This window comes from Pleurodeles waltl, chromosome 12, assembly GCF_031143425.1.
Source record: "Pleurodeles waltl isolate 20211129_DDA chromosome 12, aPleWal1.hap1.20221129, whole genome shotgun sequence".
NCBI lineage: Eukaryota > Metazoa > Chordata > Amphibia > Caudata > Salamandridae > Pleurodeles > Pleurodeles waltl.
Window position 1 is genome coordinate 8861130 of NC_090451.1, and position 17483 is coordinate 8878612.

The 17483-nt window shown below is 55.9% G+C and overlaps 1 protein-coding gene across 3 annotated transcripts in view; it reads left to right on the top strand.

Annotated features, from left to right (window-relative positions):
- Positions 1–8351: 8351 nt before the first annotated feature.
- Positions 8352–17483, top strand: part of LOC138268127 (CTD small phosphatase-like protein 3) — a 173666-nt gene continuing 164534 nt past the window's right edge. For 2 of the 3 annotated variants that reach the window (XM_069217533.1, XM_069217536.1), the window contains exon 1: positions 8352–8482. The gene's annotated coding sequence lies outside the window, so the exon portion shown is untranslated. Of the gene's footprint in view, positions 8483–8797; positions 8870–17483 lie in introns of those variants that run through there. The other variant, XM_069217535.1, reaches the window with a different exon arrangement.

A 17483-nucleotide genomic window follows, 5' to 3' on the forward strand; every position in this document is an offset into this window, starting at 1 on the left:
CAAACTTCCTCACAGTCATTTAGTCCAGTTTTAACTGTCTGAAATGTTTCAATCATTCTTGCTCCTAATTTCAGCAATCTTGTTGTCATTGTTGGTCCGTCCACTGTCCACCGTATATCTCCTGCTTTATGATTGTGTTCCACAAAATGTGCAACAAGTGGTGCCCCTTTTATTGCACATTTGATTCTTGAACGGTGCTGAAGAATGCGGCTTTTTACTGCTTGTGAGGTTGGTCCAATATAGGCTTTTTCGCATGGCACAAAATACAATATATCACATTTTTTGTGTTACAGTTTGAGAAATCAAATTGTACATGCACTTTGCCATTTATTTTTCATCTCTTTAGAGTCTTGCGTATATTGGCATGCTATGCACTTACAGCACCTCTAATGTCCCTGAACTGCTCGTAACTGCAACATTCATCTCAAGTTTTTTCTATCTGTTTGTTTTTCTGCCGCCTGTACTCACTGATCTTTTAGGCTACGCGCTTTCTTAAAGGAGAAGAGCGGTTTCTCAATATTTATGTCTTTCATAATTCTCTTCTATAATTCCACGTATCTTAACGTCAGTACACATGTTAAAGGAATCTCTTTTGTTCGTATTTTAGGCGTAAGGAGTGTTTCCCTTGGCGCAAACCACGCTCTTTTTGCAGCCGCTTTTACCAGCTTTTTAGGATAACCTCTGACTGTTAGTTTTTTTATCAGTTCTTCTGCATTACAAAAATAGTCAACTTTGTCAGTACAATTTCTTCTTATTCTTAGAAATTGACCGTACGGAGTCTGTGCTCTCTGCCTGGGAGAGGACCCGGTGTCTGTGCTCTCTGCCTGCGAGAGGACCCGGTGTCTGTGCTCTCTGCCTGCGAGAGGACCCGGTGTCTGTGCTCTCTGCCTGCGAGAGGACCCGGTGTCTGTGCTCTCTGCCTGGGAGAGGACCCGGTGTCTGTGCTCTCTGCCTGGGAGAGGACCCGGTGTCTGTGCTCTCTGCCTGGGAGAGGACCCGGTGTCTGTGCTCTCTGCCTGGGAGACGACCCGGTGTCTGTGCTCTCTGCCTGCGAGAGGACCCGGTGTCTGTGCTCTCTGCCTGCGAGAGGACCCGGTGTCTGTGCTCTCTGCCTGCGAGAGGACCCGGTGTCTGTGCTCTCTGCCTGGGAGAGGACCCGGTGTCTGTGCTCTCTGCCTGCGAGAGGGCCAGGTGTCTGTGCTCTCTGCCTGCGAGAGGACCCGGTGTCTGTGCTCTCTGCCTGCGAGAGGGCCCGGTGTCTGTGCTCTCTGCCTGCGAGAGGACCCGGTGTCTGTGCTCTCTGCCTGGAAGAGGACCCGGTGTCTGTGCTCTCTGGCTGGAAGAGGACGCGGTGTCTGTGCTCTCTGGCTGGAAGAGGACGCGGTGTCTGTACACTCTGCCTGGGAGAGGACCCGGTGTCTGTACTCTCTGCCTGCGAGAGGACCCGGTGTCTGTGCTCTCTGCCTGGGAGACGACCCGGTGTCTGTGCTCTCTGCCTGCGAGAGGACCCGGTGTCTGTGCTCTCTGCCTGCGAGAGGACCCGGTGTCTGTGCTCTCTGCCTGCGAGAGGACCCGGTGTCTGTGCTCTCTGCCTGGGAGAGGACCCGGTGTCTGTGCTCTCTGCCTGCGAGAGGGCCAGGTGTCTGTGCTCTCTGCCTGCGAGAGGACCCGGTGTCTGTGCTCTCTGCCTGGGAGAGGACCCGGTGTCTGTGCTCTCTGCCTGCGAGAGGACCCGGTGTCTGTGCTCTCTGCCTGGAAGAGGACCCGGTGTCTGTGCTCTCTGGCTGGAAGAGGACGCGGTGTCTGTGCTCTCTGGCTGGAAGAGGACGCGGTGTCTGTACACTCTGCCTGGGAGAGGACCCGGTGTCTGTACTCTCTGCCTGCGAGAGGACCCGGTGTCTGTGCTCTCTGCCTGGGAGACGACCCGGTGTCTGTGCTCTCTGCCTGCGAGAGGACCCGGTGTCTGTGCTCTCTGCCTGCGAGAGGACCCGGTGTCTGTGCTCTCTGCCTGCGAGAGGACCCGGTGTCTGTGCTCTCTGCCTGGGAGAGGACCCGGTGTCTGTGCTCTCTGCCTGCGAGAGGGCCAGGTGTCTGTGCTCTCTGCCTGCGAGAGGACCCGGTGTCTGTGCTCTCTGCCTGGGAGAGGACCCGGTGTCTGTGCTCTCTGCCTGCGAGAGGACCCGGTGTCTGTGCTCTCTGCCTGCGAGAGGACCCGGTGTCTGTGCTCTCTGCCTGCGAGAGGACCCGGTGTCTGTGCTCTCTGCCTGCGAGAGGACCCGGTGTCTGTGCTCTCTGCCTGCGAGAGGACCCGGTGTCTGTGCTCTCTGCCTGCGAGAGGACCCGGTGTCTGTGCTCTCTGCCTGCGAGAGGACCCGGTGTCTGTGCTCTCTGCCTGCGAGAGGACCCGGTGTCTGTGCTCTCTGCCTGCGAGAGGACCCGGTGTCTGTGCTCTCTGCCTGCGAGAGGACCCGGTGTCTGTGCTCTCTGCCTGGGAGACGACCCGGTGTCTGTGCTCTCTGCCTGGGAGACAACCCGGTGTCTGTGCTCTCTGCCTGCGAGAGGACCCGGTGTCTGTGCTCTCTGCCTGCGAGAGGACCCGGTGTCTGTGCTCTCTGCCTGCGAGAGGACCCGGTGTCTGTGCTCTCTGCCTGCGAGAGGACCCGGTGTCTGTGCTCTCTGCCTGCGAGAGGACCCGGTGTCTGTGCTCTCTGCCTGCGAGAGGACCCGGTGTCTGTACTCTCTCTCTGGGGTCTCTGCTCTCTCTCTCTGGGGTCTCTGCTCTCTCTCTCTGGGGTCTCTGCTCTCTCTCTCTCTCTGGGGTCTCTGCTCTCTCTCTCTGGGGTCTCTGCTCTCTCTCTCTCTCTGGGGTCTCTGCTCTCTCTCTCTCTGGGGTCTCTGCTCTCTCTCTCTCTGGGGTCTCTGCTCTCTCTCTCTCTCTGGGGTCTCTGCTCTCTCTCTCTCTCTGGGGTCTCTGCTCTCTCTCTCTCTCTGGGGTCTCTGCTCTCTCTCTCTCTGGGGTCTCTGCTCTCTCTCTCTCTGGGGTCTCTGCTCTCTCTCTCTCTGGGGTCTCTGCTCTCTCTCTCTCTCTGGGGTCTCTGCTCTCTCTCTCTCCGGGGTCTCTGCTCTCTCTCTCTCCGGGGTCTCTGCTCTCTCTCTCTCTGGGGTCTCTGCTCTCTCTCTCTCTGGGGTCTCTGCTCTCTCTCTCTCTGGGGTCTCTGCTCTCTCTCTCTCCGGGGTCTCTGCTCTCTCTCTCTCCGGGGTCTCTGCTCTCTCTCTCTCCGGGGTCTCTGCTCTCTCTCTCTCTGGGGTCTCTGCTCTCTCTCTCTCTGGGGTCTCTGCTCTCTCTCTCTCTCTCTGGGGGGTCTCTGCTCTCTCTCTCTCTGGGGTCTCTCCTCTCTCTCTCTCTCTCCGGGGTCTCCGCTCTCTCTCTCTGGGGTCTCTGCTCTCTCTCTCTCCGGGGTCTCTGCTCTCTCTCTCTCTGGGGTCTCTGCTCTCTCTCTCTCTGGGGTCTCTGCTCTCTCTCTCTCTGGGGTCTCTGCTCTCTCTCTCTCTCTCTGGGGGGTCTCTGCTCTCTCTCTCTCTGGGGGGTCTCTGCTCTCTCTCTCTCTGGGGTCTCTCCTCTCTCTCTCTCTCTCCGGGGTCTCCGCTCTCTCTCTCTGGGGTCTCTGCTCTCTCTCTCTGGGGTCTCTGCTCTCTCTCTCTCTCTGGGGTCTCTGCTCTCTCTCTCTCTCTCCGGGGGGTCTCTGCTCTCTCTCTCTCTCTGGGGTCTCTGCTCTCTCTCTCTCCGGGGTCTCTGCTCTCTCTCTCTCTGGGGTCTCTGCGTGGGGGGTCTCTGCTCTCTCTCTCTCTGGGGGGTCTCTGCTCTCTCTCTCTCTGGGGTCTCTCCTCTCTCTCTCTCTCTCCGGGGTCTCCGCTCTCTCTCTCTGGGGTCTCTGCTCTCTCTCTCTCTCTCTCTGGGGGGTCTCTGCTCTCTCTCTCTCTGGGGGGTCTCTGCTCTCTCTCTCTCTGGGGTCTCTCCTCTCTCTCTCTCTCTCTCTCCGGGGTCTCCGCTCTCTCTCTCTCTGGGGTCTCTGCTCTCTCTCTCTCCGGGGTCTCTGCTCTCTCTCTCTCTCTCCGGGGTCTCTGCTCTCTCTCTCTCTGGGGTCTCTGCTCTCTCTCTCTCTCTCTGTCTGGGGGGTCTCTGCTCTCTCTCTCTCTGGGGGGTCTCTGCTCTCTCTCTCTCTGGGGTCTCTCCTCTCTCTCTCTCTCTCCGGGGTCTCCGCTCTCTCTCTCTGGGGTCTCTGCTCTCTCTCTCTGGGGTCTCTGCTCTCTCTCTCTCTCTGGGGTCTCTGCTCTCTCTCTCTCTCTCCGGGGGGTCTCTGCTCTCTCTCTCTCTCTGGGGTCTCTGCTCTCTCTGTCTCTCTCTCCGGGGGGTCTCTGCTCTCTCTCTCTCTCCGGGGTCTCTTCTCTCTCTCTGGGGTCTCTGCTCTCTCTCTCTCTCTCTGGGGGGTCTCTGCTCTCTCTCCGGGGTCTCCGCTCTCTCTCTGCCCGGGGTCTCTGCTCTCTCTCTGCCCGGGGTCTCTGCTCTCTGTCAGGGGTCTCTGTCCGGGGTCTCTGCTCTCTCTCTCTCCGGGGTCTCTGCTCTGTCTCTCTCTCTCCGGGGTCTCTGCTCTCTCTCTCTCTCCGGGGTCTCTGCTCTCTGTCAGGGGTCTCTGTCCGGGGTCTCTGCTCTCTCTCTCTCCGGGGTCTCTGCTCTCTCTGTCCATGCAAACCCCCACTTTTGGGGGAACAACAGCAGGAAACTCAAACAAAGGGTAGGAGGAGTGGCCACACCTGTCATGCTCCACCCCTAAGGTGTTGCCTGGAGGTGGGCACTCCATTTCATTTTCCTCCATCTTGGGTTGAAGGAAAATAGCCAATCAGGGATAGGGAAGTGGTCACTTTAGTGGGTGTAGCCACCGAAAGGTAGTGACCCATTGGTCACTATCAGGTTCCCCCTAAAATGCCCACTAAATACAGTATTTAGTGGGCATCCCTACACCAGGAAATTATAGTTGACAGACAAAAGAAGACCAGCACCAAGAAGACCGAAGGCATGAGAACTGTGGACCTGCGGCACCAAGAAAAGGCGCCAAATCCTGTGTGCTGCACCCAGGATCTGACAAACATTGCGGAGGAGCTTCTGAACAACTGGAACAAGTCTAAAGACCCCCAGAGGACTTCCAGGCTTCGAAAATCACCATAGAACTCCCTCCAGAGTGGAGGTACCACTCAACAGCAGCAAGAAACCAGCAAGCCAGTGAGGGTCACTTCACCGACCAGCCGCTAACTCCCGAACCGGACGCCACAGCTGGACCAAACTACACACCAACGACCATGAGGACTAACCATGCTAGTGTACTAGGTTTGGTGGCATTGCACCCTCCAGTGGTCAAACCATGCTATTACCCTGGGTATTGGTCAACCAACGTCAGACACCAAGAAAACCAGCCCGCCAGGGGCTGAAAAAGGTCCAGGAGGAAACCTGAGTTGAGGGACTTCAGGAACACCCCAGATCTCCCACCACAGTGTCCCCCTGTCCTGCAAACGACCCTTGAACCAACACACCTCCTGAGGGCATCCTGGCGCACAGCTCCTGGCTCACCAATTCTCTCTGCACCCGACAGCTCTGTGCCCTGTACCAAAGGACCTGATGTGCCCTAAGCGTCCCCCAACCCTTGCAACAGCGACACTCCAAGTGGACCCCAAGGAACCCTCTTCAAACTCACCTGTGCAGTGTTGTTACAAGTGCCCCCCCCAGTGGCCCTGCACCAGCTCCTGAGACCTTCTCCCAGCTGGCACAGCGTGCCCACCGATGACCTCGACCAACCTGCACAAGAAGAACTTGGTAAATCAACTGTACGATTTTATATGCATTTTTAAAGGTGACCCTCTATTGATTTCTATGGTGTGTAATTACGCACAAAAAAACGTATTTATTAAACTTCAAAATTTCATATCTCAAAAAGTACTTAACCAATTTTGATGATCTTGGTCTTAAAAATGATATAAAAATCTGAAGTATTTTTATTAATTGGTCTCGAGTTACTCCTTTGAGTGTGTGAGTTTCAAGATTGAGGCTGTGAGTACAACAAATGATCTGCACTTCTCCAAGATTGGCCTAACTGTTCGACCAAGGTACCTTAAAAATTAGAGCATTAGGTGGTCTAGTTTTGCCCCTAGAAACCAGCGCGTGGCTGCCTGGACCCCCTGCACAGTGTGCCTAGCTTTACACAGTACATAGAGGGCCAGCCTCCTACAGAAATATGCCTTCAATGTGGCACATTCCTTCCCTTCCCCAGTGATGTACTACAGTGCTGCCCCACTTATTATAAATATGGCCCACAATATCTGTGTACTTGGAACACCATAGAACACAGAACCTCACAGGCCATGGAACAATACAACGAGAAATATCGAAGAGAATAGAGATGAATAGCCCAGAATATGGCATTACTGGAGGTTTAGAAAAGTACTGAGTATGGAACAATAGTCTAGAACACACTATCAGACCATCCACTGGCTAATAGTCAAGAACTCACAATAAGACTATACATGGACCAATATTATGGAACCCACGATTAGATTATCCATGGACAAGTAATCTAGAACACACAATAAGACTATCCATCCACCAATAATCTAGAACACACAATAAGACTATCCATGGATAATTATTCTTGAACACACAATCAGACTATCCATGGAAAAATAGTCTGGAGCACACACTAAGACTATCCACAGAACAGTAGTCTGGAACACACACAACACTATCAATGGACCAATATTCTAGAACACAATAAACTATCCATGGAACAGTAGTCCGGAACACATAATAAGACTATCCATATACCAATATTCTGGAACACACAATAAGACTACCCTCGGACCAGTAGTCTAGAACACACAATAACACTATCCAAGGACCAATAGTCTAGAACACACAATAACACTATCCAAGGACCAATATTCTAAAAAACACAATAACAATATCCATCTAACAGTAATCTATAACACACAATAAGACTATCCATGGACCAATAGTCTAGAACACACCAAACAATTATCCATGGAACAAGAGTCTAGAGCACACAATAACACTATCCCTGGAGCAATAGTCTAGCACACAAAAGACTATCAATGGACCAATAATCTAGAAAACAATAACACTATCCATGGAACAGTAGTCCGGAACACACAATCAGACTAATCATGGAACAGTAGTCTGGAACACACAATAAGACCATCCATGGAACAATAGTCTGGATCACAAAATGAGGCTATTCATGAACCAATAGTCTAGAATACACAATATAACTATCCTAAGACACATAGTAAGACTATCCATGGAGCAATATTCTAGAACACACAATAAGACTACCCATGGAACAGTAGTCTGGAACACACAATAAGTCTAACCATGGCACAGCAGCCTAGAACACACAGACTATCCATGGAACAGTAGTCTAGAACACACAATAGAACTATCCTAGGCCACACAGTAAGACTATCCAAGGTGGAATATTCTAGAATACAAAATAGGACTATCCATGGAAGAGTAATCTGGAACACACAGTAAGACGATCCATGGACCAGTAGTCTAGAACACAGAATATGACTGCCCATGGACCAATAGTCTGGAACACACAAGTCTATCCTATGACACACAGTGAGACTATCCATGGAACAGTAGTCTAGAACACACAGTTCCCCCCTCCACCGACACTCGGCAGGAAGAGGAGGTTTCCCCCCTTCATGACGTCACGGTGTCAGGGAAAGTCCACAGGGGCAGGCTGGAGCCTGGGCCGTGCCCTTCGGTGACGTCACAGACAGCCCAGACTGGTCACGGGGGGCACAGAGGGGCCCCAAAGACATCTCTGTGCACAGACCCGGGACAGGAGCAGCACTGAGGGGCCCTGATCCGCAGCAGGACGAGGGTCTCACTGACCCGGGACAGGAGAGGTCTGAGGGGGTCTGACCAGGGACAGGAGCATGGGGGTGTCTGACCAGGGACAGGAGCAGGGGTGGGGTATGACCCGGGACAGGAGCAGGGGTGAAGGGGGGGGGTCTGACCCGGGACAGGAGCAGGGGTGAAGGGGGGGGTCTGACCAGGGACAGGAGCATGGGGGTGTCTGACCAGGGACAGGAGCAAGGGTGAAGGGGGGGATGGGTCTGACCCGGGACAGGAGCAGGGGTGAAGGGGGGGGGGGCGGTCTGACCCGGACAGGAGCAGGGGTGAGGAGGAGTCTGACCCGGGACAGGCGCAGGGGTGAGGGGGAGGGGGGGTCTGACTCAGGACAGGAGCAGAGGTGACGGGTGGGTCTGACCCGGGACAGGGGAGGGTGCATTATCTGACCCGGGACAAGAGGCCGCCATCTCCGCCCCCGGCCCCGCCCCCTCCAGGTGATTGCTATCAGAGCCCGGAGAGTGAGAGACGGACAGACGGACGGACTGAGGGAGGGAGGTGAGTGAGGAGCAGCCCCCGGGTGGGGGGAGGGGTTCAGGCTTCGTGCTTTGGGGGTTCAAATAACTGAAATGTGCTGAGCTGACCCTCATTTCATCATTTCAGGGGTGCGCTCGTTGATCATCTCTGGGGGCGCTCAGGGGACCCTCCTCTCGCCAGAGGGGTGAAGTGACTGAGCTGCGTCTAGATGCTCCAAGTGGCATCACTAACCAGTAAAGTATTCAGCGCTTAGAAGCGAGCTCCTCGCGGGGCCCCCGCCCTGTGCCCCACCCTCCGGCCCCTTATCACTGAGCACAAGAGAGGGCGCCAGGAGGACGGGACTGATAGTGAATGAGCGCATGTTATTCACTCGCTGTAATGCCAGGGGCACCGGCGGCTGGGACTGAGGTGAGTACAACCCTCTTACATGCATGTTGTGTGCATGTGTAGGTGGAGGTCACCTCCGCTACCCCTGGCATTCCGCTGAATATAGAGGGGGGCTCGGGCAGTGGGCAGGAGAGGGGCAGAGAGCTTGGTAGTGGGCAGGAGAGGGGCAGAGAGCCTGGTAGTGGGCAGGAGAGGGGCAGAGAGCCTGGTAGTGGGCAGGAGAGGGGCAGAGAGCCTGGTAGTGGGCAGGAGAGGGGCAGAGACCCTGACAGTGGGCAGGAGAGGAGCGGAGAGCCTGGTAGTGGGCAGGAGAGGGGGCATAGAGCCTGGTGGTGGGCAGGAGAGGAGCAGAGTGCCTGGTGGTGGGCAGGAGAGGGGCAGAGCGCCTGGCAGTGGGCAGGAGAGGTGCAGAGAGCCTAGCAGTGGGCAGGAGAGGGGCGGAGACTCTGGTAGTGGGCAGGTGAGGGGACCGAGTCTGGTAGGGGGCAGGAGAGGAGCGGCACTCTGCCAGTGGGCAGGAGAGGAGCGGCACTCTGCCAGTGGGCAGGAGAGGGGCAGAGAGTCTGTCAGTGGGCAGGAGAGGAGCGGGAGTCTGTCAGTGGGCAGGAGAGGAGCGGCACTCTGTCAGTGGGCAGGAGAGGAGCGGCACTCTGCCAGTGGGCAGGAGAGGGGCAGAGAGCCTGGCAGTGGGCAGGAGAGGGGCAGAGAGCCTAGCATTGGGCAGGAGAGGAGCAGAGAGCCTGGCAGTGGGCAGGAGAGGGGCAGAGAGCCTAGCATTGGGCAGGAGAGGAGCAGAGAGCCTAGCAGTGGGCAGGAGAGGGGCAGAGAGCCTGGTAGTGGGCAGGAGAGGGGCAGAGAGCCTGGTAGTGGGCAGGAGAGGGGCAGAGACCCTGACAGTGGGCAGGAGAGGAGCAGAGAGCCTGGTAGTGGGCAGGAGAGGGGCAGATACCCTGACAGTGGGCAGGAGAGGGGCAGAGAGCCTGGTAGTGGGCAGGAGAGGGGCAGATACCCTGACAGTGGGCAGGAGAGGGGCAGAGAGCCTGGTAGTGGGCAGGAGAGGGGCAGATACCCTGACAGTGGGCAGGAGAGGGGCAGAGAGCCTGGTAGTGGGCAGGAGAGGGGCAGATACCCTGACAGTGGGCAGGAGAGGGGCAGAGAGCCTGGTAGTGGGCAGGAGCGGGGCGGAGACTCTGGTAGTGGGCAGGAGAGGAGCAGAGAGCTTGGTAGTGGGCAGGAGAGGGGCAGAGACCCTGACAGTGGGCAGGAGAGGGGCAGAGAGCCTGGTAGTGGGCAGGAGAGGAGCAGAGAGCCTGGTAGTGGGCAGGAGAGGGGCAGAGAGCCTGGTAGTGGGCAGGAGAGGGGCAGAGAGCCTGGTAGTGGGCAGGAGAGGGGCAGATACCCTGACAGTGGGCAGGAGAGGGGCAGAGAGCCTGGTAGTGGGCAGGAGCGGGGCGGAGACTCTGGTAGTGGGCAGGAGAGGAGCAGAGAGCTTGGTAGTGGGCAGGAGAGGGGCAGAGACCCTGACAGTGGGCAGGAGAGGGGCAGAGAGCCTGGTAGTGGGCAGGAGAGGAGCAGAGATCCTGGTAGTGGGCAGGAGAGGGGCAGAGAGCCTGGTAGTGGGCAGGAGAGGGGCAGAGAGCCTGACAGTGGGCAGGAGAGGGGCAGAGAGCCTGGTAGTGGGCAGGAGAGGAGCAGAGAGCCTGGTAGTGGGCAGGAGAGGGGGCATAGAGCCTGGTGGTGGGCAGGAGAGGAGCAGAGTGCCTGGTGGTGGGCAGGAGAGGGGCAGAGCGCCTGGCAGTGGGCAGGAGAGGTGCAGAGAGCCTAGCAGTGGGCAGGAGAGGGGCGGAGACTCTGGTAGTGGGCAGGTGAGGGGACCGAGTCTGGTAGGGGGCAGGAGAGGGGCAGAGAGTCTGTCAGTGGGCAGGAGAGGAGCGGGAGTCTGTCAGTGGGCAGGAGAGGAGCGGCACTCTGCCAGTGGGCAGGAGAGGGGCAGAGAGTCTGTCAGTGGGCAGGAGAGGAGCGGCACTCTGTCAGTGGGCAGGAGAGGAGCGGCACTCTGTCAGTGGGCAGGAGAGGAGCGGCACTCTGTCAGTGGGCAGGAGAGGAGCGGCACTCTGCCAGTGGGCAGGAGAGGGGCAGAGAGCCTGGCAGTGGGCAGGAGAGGGGCAGAGAGCCTAGCATTGGGCAGGAGAGGAGCAGAGAGCCTGGCAGTGGGCAGGAGAGGGGCAGAGAGCCTAGCATTGGGCAGGAGAGGAGCAGAGAGCCTAGCAGTGGGCAGGAGAGGGGCAGACTCTGGTAGTGGGCAGGAGAGGAGAGGCACTCTGCCAGTGGGCAGGAGAAGAGCTGAGACTCTGACAATGGTTAGGAGACGAGCTGAGACTGGCAGTGGTAAGGAGGGGGGCAGAGTGTCTGGCAGTGGGCAGAGTCTAGCAGTGGGCAGGAGAGGGGCAGAGAGTCTGGCAGGAGAGGAGCTAAGACTCGGGCAGGAGGGGGGCAGAGTCTCTGGTAGTGGGCAGGAGAGGAGCAGAGACTGTGACAGTGGGCAGGAGACGAGCTGAAACTCTGGTAGTGGTAAGGAGAGGGGGCAGAGAGTCTGGTAGTGGGCAGGAGAGGGGGCAGAGAGCCTGGCAGTGGGCAGGAGAGGGGGCAGAGAGCCTGGCAGTGGGCAGGAGAGGGGGCAGAGCGCCTGGCAGTGGGCAGGAGAGGGGCAGAGCGACTGGCAGTGGTCAGGAGAAGATTTGAGAGCCTGGCAGTGGTCAGGAGAAGATTTGAGAGCCTGGCAGTGGGCAGGAGAGGGGGCAGAGAGCCTGGCAGTGGGCAGGAGAGGGGGCAGAGAGCCTGGCAGTGGGCAGGAGAGGGGGCAGAGCGCCTGGCAGTGGGCAGGAGAGGGGCAGAGCGCCTGGCAGTGGTCAGGAGAAGATTTGAGAGCCTGGCAGTGGTCAGGAGAAGATTTGAGAGCCTGGCAGTGGGCAGGAGAGGGGGCAGAGAGCCTGGCAGTGGGCAGGAGAGGAGCAGAGCGCCTGGCAGTGGGCAGGAGAGGGGCAGAGCGCCTGGCAGTGGGCAGGAGAGGGGCAGAGAGCCTAGCAGTGGGCAGGAGAGCGGCGGAGACTCTGGTAGTGGGCAGGTGAGGGGACAGAGCCTGGCAGTGGGCAGGAGAGGGGCAGAGAGCCTGGCAGTGGGCAGGAGAGGGGCAGAGAGCCTGGCAGTGGGCAGGAGAGGGGCAGAGAGCCTGGTAGTGGGCAGGAGAGGAGCAGAGAGCCTGGTGGTGGGCAGGAGAGGGGGCATAGAGCCTGGTGGTGGGCAGGAGAGGAGCAGAGTGCCTGGTGGTGGGCAGGAGAGGGGCAGAGCGCCTGGCAGTGGGCAGGAGAGGTGCAGAGAGCCTAGCAGTGGGCAGGAGAGGGGCGGAGACTCTGGTAGTGGGCAGGAGAGGAGCGGCACTCTGCCAGTGGGCAGGAGAGGAGCGGCACTCTGCCAGTGGGCAGGAGAGGAGCGGCACTCTGTCAGTGGGCAGGAGAGGAGCGGCACTCTGCCAGTGGGCAGGAGAGGGGCAGAGAGCCTGGCAGTGGGCAGGAGAGGGGCAGAGAGCCTAGCATTGGGCAGGAGAGGAGCAGAGAGCCTAGCAGTGGGCAGGAGAGGGGCAGACTCTGGTAGTGGGCAGGAGAGGAGAGGCACTCTGCCAGTGGGCAGGAGAAGAGCTGAGACTCTGACAATGGTTAGGAGACGAGCTGAGACTAGCAGTGGTAAGGAGGGGGGCAGAGTGTCTGGCAGTGGGCAGAGTCTAGAAGTGGGCAGGAGAGGGGCAGAGAGTCTGGCAGTGGCAGGAGAGGAGCTGAGACTCGGGCAGGAGGGGGGCAGAGTCTCTGGTAGTGGGCAGGAGAGGAGCAGAGACTGTGACAGTGGGCAGGAGACGAGCTGAAACTCTGGTAGTGGGAAGGAGAGGGGGCAGAGAGTCTGGCAGTGGGCAGTAGAGGGGCAGAGAGTCTGGTAGTGGGCCGTGTGGAGAAGTGTGGCTCAATGGTTAGAGCGGCAGACCCTGATGCAGAAATCTGGCCCAGGACCAGAGTTCAATTCCCGCTTCGGCAGGTCTTGAGCTCAATTTCCTCGGACCTGATAATTCTCGCATCGGTGCCTAATCTAATTCATGGGTCCCACTCTGTAACTCTGGGCAATAGCTTGCTTAATCTCCACAACGGCCCCAGCAGCGCTTAGATGCCTGGCTTCACCTTGGAGGTTTCCCAGGAGTGGGCACCTCACAGGGAAAAGCCAGGAGGGGTTCCACAGCGGTATGCGTACAGCGCCTTGAGACCCTGACGGGTGAGTAGTGCGCTATACAAGTACTAAGTTTACAGTTTAAATTTACAGTAGAGGGGCAGAGAGTCTGGCAGTGGTCAGGAGAAGATTTGAGAGTCTGGCAGCGGGCAGGAGAGGGGCAGAGAGTCTGGTAGCGGGCAGTAGAGGGGCAGAGAGTCTGGTAGTGAGCAGGAGAGGAGCTGAGACTATGGCAGTGGGCAGGAGGGGGCAGAGAGTCTGCTAGTGGGCAGTAGAGGGGTAGAGAGTCTGGTAGTGGGCAGTAGAGGGGCAGAGAGTCTGGCAGTGGGCAGGAGAAGATCTGAGACTCTGGCAGTGGGAAGGAGAGGGGGCAGAGACTCTGGCAGTGGGAAGGAGAGGGGGCAGAGAGTCTGGGAGTGGGCAGGAGAGGAGCTGAGACTCTGGCAGTGGGCAGGAGGGGGGCAGAGACTCTGGTAGTAGGAAGGAGAGGAGTGGAGACTGGTAGTGGTCAGGTGTAGGAGGCTGGCAGTGCCCACCTGCTTTGCCACTGGCCTGGCAAGTGGGGCAGGACTGACAAAAGTCTTTAACTTTTTGCGACATTCCGAGCCAATAAAAGTGGTTAACCAACTCCAAGTTTTATTTTGGCCCAGATGCCCTGCTAGGGGAATGTCATGGGCTAGAGTGAGGAGGAATTCGCTGAACTTCTGTGGCACTACCACCCTCCTGGTTGCACCAGGCTTGAGGTCTCTGGCCTCAGTGTACAGGAGCCCCTCATCCCAGGAGGCCCTGTGGGTACCACTGACATTCCCTAACTCCTCCTCTGCTGCTTGCTGCCTCAGGCCTTCGAGAGTGGGGCAGGTCCTCGGCCCCTGGCACAGATCTTCCCTGGGGGGTCCCCCTGGGCCCAAGAGCTCTGGGTAGTAAGGCCCAAGCTCTTCAGGCCCATCTCCCTCCAAGGTGGGTGACTCCTCCTCCAGAGAAGGGTGTTCCTGTTCTGTGATTTGTTGTGAAGCTGGTCCCCCAGTCTTCTTGCCTTTTCTCTTGGGAGGCTGGTCCACTATCTCAGGATCCAGCTCTCCTTTTTCCGTCTGAAGTTTGCCCTGTGCCCTAGTTTTGACACATGCCCACTCAGGGATCCCTAGCATTGCTGCATGGGTCTTCTGTTCTGCTTCGGCCCAGGGGGAACGCTCCAGATGGAAAACCAGCCCGCTGAAAAAGGGCCAGGAGGAAGCCCCATTCGAGGGACTTCAGGAACACCCTGGACCTCCCGCCAGAGTGCCTCATCGTCCTGCAAGCGGCCCTTGAAGTGACTTACCTCCAGATCCAAAGGGCATCTTTGCGCACAGCTGCTGGCTCACCAATTCGCTGTGCACCCGGCCACGCTGTGCCCTGCAACGAAGAACCAGCTGTGCTGTACCCTAGGGGTCCCTCACCCCTTGCAAGCTCGACACTCCAATGGGACCCAAAGGAACGACCTCTAAACGTACCTGTGCATAGCCCTCTATGTAGTGTGCAATCCTAGGCACACTGTACATGGGTCCAGGCAACCACACGCTGGTTTCCAGAGGTAAAAATCATATCGGCTAATGCTCCAATTTTCGAGGTAGCTGGTCGAGCAGTTAGGCCAATCTAATACGAGTGCTAAGCATTTGTTGTACTCGCAGTATCAATCATGCACTGCACACACTCAATGAATAACCTGAAACCAGTTTTATAAAATACTTCAGAATTTTATAAAAAATGTAAGACCAAGATGGTTAAGATACGTTAAATACTTTTTAGTTAGGATTTTTCAAAGTCTTAATAAAGTTAGTTTTTTTGTGTGTTATTACTCAGCATAGGAATCGATAGGCAGTCACTGTAGGAAGTTGGCTCTGTATATACTATCTCAAAGTGAGAGATATTGTCACAGAGTCCAAAGGTTCCCCTTAGAGGTAAGATAGTGGCAAAAGTAGATAGTACCAATGCTCTATTTTGTGGTAGTGTGGTCGAGCAGTAGGCTTATCAGAGGGTAGTGTTAAGCATTTGTTGTACACACACAGGCAATAATTGAGGAAAACATACTCAAAGACTTACTCCAGGCCAATAGGTTTTTACATAGAAAAATATATTTTCATAATTTATTTTTAGAACCACAAGATTCAAATTTTAGGTACGTACAAAAATTGTAAGGTACTTCACACAGGTAAGTATAGAACCTTGATTTAAAACAGTAGTACACACAGTTTTGGTTAAAATGGCAATAAGTTATTTTAAAAGTGTACACAGTGCAAAAATCAACAGTTCCTGGGGGAGGAAAGTTTGGTTAGGTTTCTCAGGTAAGTAAATCACTTACAAGTTCAGTCTCCTGGGCATAGGCAGCCCACCGTTGGGGGTTCAAGGCAACCCCAAAGCCACAGCACCAGCAACACAGGGCCAGTCAGGTGCAGGGGTCAAAGGAGGGCCAAAACACATGATGAACAGGGGTGCTCTGGTACTAGTCTGCTTACAAGTAAGTACCTGCGTCCTCAGGGAGCAGACGAGGGGGGGTTTGTAGAGCACTGGGGGGGGGGACACACACAAGCACACAAAACACACCCTCAGCGGCACAGGGGCGGCCGGGTGCAGTGTGCAAAGCAGGCGTGGGGTTTGCTATTGAAAGCAATGGAGGGACCCAGGGGTCACTTTGGCGATGCAGGCAGGGCACAGGGGGGCTTCTCGGGCCAGCCTCCGACTGGGCTAGGATGAGGACCGCCTACTGGTCACTCCTGCACTGGTAGGTGGTTCCTGGGGGCTGCGAGTGCAGTGCTTGGTCCAGGCATCAGGTTCCTTTGTTACCAGGCAGTCGCGGTCAGGGGGAGCCTTTGGATCCTCTCTGCAGGCGTCGCTGTGGGGTTGCAGGGGAGTCGACTTAGGGTGTCCACGTCGTTGGAGTTGCCTGGGAGTTCTCTCTGCGGTGTTTGTTGTCCTGGACTCGAGCCGGGGGCGTTGGGTGCAGAGTGTGAAGACTCACGCTTCTGGTGGGAAGTGAGAATCTCTTTAAAGTTGTTTCAAAGTGGCATGTTTGTTGCTGTTTCTGAACAGTGCCGCTGTTCTCAGGAGGTTCTTGGTCCTTTGGGTACAGGACAGTCCTCTGAGTCCTCAGGGGTCGCTCGTCCCGCTGGATGCGTCGCTGTGCATGTTCTTTGAGTCTGGAGACAGGCCAGTAGGGCTGGGGCCAAGTCAGTTGTTGTCTCCATCGTCTCTGCGGGGCTTTCAGGTCAGCAACAATGTTCCCTGTAAGGTGGGCGCCCGCGCGCCCGCGCATGATGCCTTTCCCTACCGCGCACACACATTTGGAAAGCGCGCACATTTCAAAAGCAAGCAGCGCGAAAATATGCTCTCTTTCCAGCAGAGCAGGACCAGAGGAGAAATCACAGTGAATAAGGTTTGTGGTTTTTCAGGGCCTCAGAGTTACAGCAGATCACGGAGTTTAGCTTCATCTCGCTGGAGGGCATCGGGCAGCCTTAAGGGCAATAAATCATGCTTATCAGCAGGCTGGCTGGTTTATACAGCTCGCTTGCTAGATAAAATGTTAAAGTGGAAACACGGAATACTGAGCCAGCATAATCCTGAAGCCATCTCGGGCCTTTTCAAACCCGCCTTTCCCATATGTATCTTTTATTCGCAGTAAATGCTTGAGTAAGAAAAATAAGCTGTTGGAGTGCAGGTGGTTCCTAGCTTGTTAAAAAGCCAAAACTTTATTTTCTTTGAACAGTGTAGTAAGGGAAATTTTCAGCACCAGACCAAATGAAGTGGAAATTAAGGATTGCATAGTAAGCAAAAGAACAAGGAAAAGAGGATAACGGAGTTGGTGATTATGAAATTAGAGTTACAGACAAATCCCTGTAATTAACAAAAACACAAAAGGAGGACCCTCTTCAGAATACAAGCTGACAAAGTGTTTAAAAATGTAATGGCATTTAACGTCATGTGTGGTCATCTAGAATATGATGCCACTTCCGCTATCCCAATCTGGAAAAGTCTTCATAAGGAGAAGCGGATGATGTCCCTCCATTCTTACAATGTCACTCATGCATAATTTCCCTGGTTGTGTTTTACCTCTTCTGCTTGCAATAACTTGTGCACAGTTGTTAAGATGGCACAGCAATTGTTTACTTTCTTAAAGACTCTGGCGCCCTCAAGGCTTGGACCGTATGATTTAAAGACTATAAATAACCAGTCATGTACTGGGGGTGGGCCACCAGGTCACAAAACTACCTCAATGCCCTATTACATGGAGCAATGTTTATAAAAATATCCCTTTTTTGCTTTAGTGGTAAAACAAAGCTATAGAGGGGCAAATGCCAAAGATCTTGGTAGTTATGCGCTGTGCTCGCGTGAATGG